Genomic DNA, 3384 nt, shown 5'->3' on the forward strand with positions numbered 1-3384 from the left:
CCTCCGACGCTCCAGGGAAAACTACCCCAGCCTATTCAGCCTCGCCGAACAGTCCGAAACCTGCAACCCTGGCAAGGTCCACGTGAATATTTTCTGGGCCGGTTTACGTGATCTCTTTTATTTCTCAATAATGCCAAGAACGCTGGACGACATCGATCTACTTGAAACCGGCGCGGTCAGTCTAAGTATGCTGCACGGTATGATCTGGTGCGCGACCAGCGCAGCTTGGTGCGTTTTCCCGGTAGTCCGGTGTTTTTCACGCTACGCGTTAACGCGAAAGTTGTTCTGTTTCGAGCAGAAGGCGAAACCATTCACCAGAGCGAAAGTCTAAATTCCAGAAATGCCGTGCATTTCATGTTTTCTTTATCCAAGCATAAACGAATAAACTTTCTCCCAGGCGCATTACATTCGTTAGATTGATAGAACGTAAAAGGCGATCAGAGATGTCAAAGAGATGCTAACAGCATGCGATTGCTTTGTGTTCAAGAAGTGAAACAGAGATGTAAGTAAATATTCATCTTCCTTAACACAGAATTGATAATGACATTTTGTATCGTTTAGATCATGAACCGATGTTAATGAGCCGTACATTTTGGTGCAGTCAATTTCATAATCCAAAATAAGACTACAATGTATAGAGTCAGAGATCATTGAAACCCGACCGTATCGACAGAGGCCATTCGGCCCACTGAGGCATCACCGACTCTCAAAGGAAAACACAGTTTCTGGAAAAGCTGAACAGGTCCGGCAGCAACTGTGAAGAAAACATCAGAATTAACGTTGCGGTTCCGGTGACCCATCCTCAGAACCGCGAAGAGCTTTCTGAATATCTGCATTTCCCACGGCTGAACAATCTGGTCTGCACATCACTGCACAAGAGGGGCAATTTCCCACAGCCAACTCACCAAACCGGCGGATGATGATTTAGCTCGATGATCTATCCCATATCGCTGACACAGCGCCGTGCTAAATTCCAGGAAGGGCTGTTTGTCTGTTTCGTAGTATTCCATTTGCTGCGTGCATATTCATACAATGGGTTCCAATGAACGAAAAGAATTAGATTTATCTCATTGAGCAGTTAGAAAGTTGTCGCCAAATGAGTGAGTGGAGGAGAAAACAAATCCGTCCATCCCACTTGTATCAGCTCCTGGGGAGATCGTGAGAGGGCAAAGGCGTGACTTCTGCAAGTTTGCAGCGTCAGTCCTTATCGCAATGCAAAGCATTTGATAGATTTGCTCCTGATTGAAGTGTTTACTGGAAGCAGGGAGCTGAGCAAGATATTGGGTAAACCGATTCAGTTGTGAGAGCCGAAAACAGCAATTTCCTTTCTTGCAGTGCGAATGAGATTGTATAGTGCAGAGAATTTCGATATGTGTTCCCGATCACTGGAGAGTCCATAACCAGAGATCACAGTTTGAGGATAAGCTGCAATCCATTTAGGTCTGAGGTGAGGGGCATATCATCACGAGAGAGCAATTAGCCTGAAGAATTTTGTGTTACACGAAACGGTTGAAGCTAAAACATCGATTAGTTTCATAAGAAGGAGTTAGTCCTGGTTATTCCGGTTCTAGGGACAAAAGGATCTGCGGTGAAAAGTGAAACAGGGTACTGAGTTGGGTGAACCCTATGATCGTATTGAATAGTGGAGCAGGCTGGAAGGACGGACTGGCCTCTTCCTGCTCCTAAGTCTATACAAAGCGACCTCGCACCGAGACTTGTGAAGCAACACAACAAACGGATCATCAGTGACAAAAACACCCATCAGCGAGAACCCTTTGTTTCTTGCTACGATTTTGTATCCGATTAGTGAGATGCACTGACGCTAATTTCACTCATCTTTGAGAGATGTAAGTAAGTAGCTGTGTTCTTTAACATATAAATGATGACGACAGTTGGTGTAGTGTGGGTCAAGTCACGGAATGAGAATCTCCGTGACAGCGTGAATGTAAAATTGTCTGTGAGGAATTGTTTTCCAGACTTGAGAAGAGTGCACAGGGTTTTTTCCAAGAAGTCGTATTGAGACCACTTCTCTTCTGAACCGATGTTAATGAGCCGCACATTTTGGTGCAGACAATTTCAAAATCCGAAATGAGACTACAATGCATCGAGTCAGAAATCATAGAAACCCGTCCGTAGAGACAGAGGCCATTCGGCCCAGTGAGGCGGCATCGACTCTCGAAGAAAAACAAAGTTGCTGGAAAAACTCAGCAGGTCCGGCAGCATCTGAGAAGAAAACATCAGAGTTAACGTTGCGGATTCAGTGACAACATCCTCAGACCCTAGAAGAGCATTCCGTAAACCTGCATTTCCCACGGCTGAACTATCTGGTCTGCACATCACTTACAAGACGGGCAATTTCCCACGGCCAATTCACCAAACCAGCAGATGTTTCGCCTATGAGAAGGAAGATCAACGGTGACCAGGGAAGAAGGCACAAACTCCACACAAGCATCAACCAAGGTTGAATAAAAAAAAAGGTGCAAAGCCTCCCCGGCAGGGAATGGAACCCTGGCCTCCTGCGTCACAGGCGGGGATACCAACCACTATACTCTCAAGGACGGCGCGATGCCGCGCCTGCCCTCGCAGCCCCTATGCGTGCACTAGGCAAATAAAATTGCTTTGCTCTCCGAATTCTATTTTCCATCGCTTGGCACATCGCCTTGTATGGCTTAGCATCACAAATTTACGTCTGATTGCTTCTTACAGTTAATCCGATGTCTGCCTCTAGAACACTTATAGGCACTGGCTTCCAGATTTCAAACACCCACTGGCTGAAGAACATTTTCCGCCCATCTACTCAAACCTTCCCACATCTTACGTTAAATCTATTCCCCTCTTTTGATCGATCTCGCCAACAAGACGAAACGTTTCTTTCAGTCTACCCTATCAATATCCCGCATTGTTTTGTACGTCTCAATCTTGCCTCCTGTAAATCTCCTCTGCTCTAAGGAAAACAAACCCAGTCTGTCCAATCTCTCTTCGTAACTGAAAGTCTTCAGCCCAGGCCATATCCAGGTAAATCTCTTCTGCATCATTTCCAGTGCTATCACATCCCTGCTGTAATGTGAATTGCAGAACTGCACACAATACTCCAGCTATAGCCGAATGAACAAATGAATTAAATGACGCAGAAAACCACAGAAAATGGTCTTTCCATCGAAGTCTCTTTTGATCAATGTTGTCCTTTGTCCTTTTCCTGAGTCTGATGCTCCAATAATCGCTGGTGCATGTCGGGAAAAAGCTATCACATGATATTTGGTCTCACAACCGCAGTATCTAAGTGGATCGACTGGATCCAAGGTTTCGTTGATAAATCTGGAGCACGTTCACTAAGCGACAGTGACCGTAGCAGGACAGACTGAACGGTGTCAATGTAAAAATGAG

The sequence above is a fragment of the Rhincodon typus genome, unplaced genomic scaffold, assembly GCF_021869965.1.
Source record: "Rhincodon typus isolate 14 unplaced genomic scaffold, sRhiTyp1.1 hic_rhity00009399, whole genome shotgun sequence".
Taxonomy (NCBI): Eukaryota; Metazoa; Chordata; class Chondrichthyes; order Orectolobiformes; family Rhincodontidae; genus Rhincodon; species Rhincodon typus.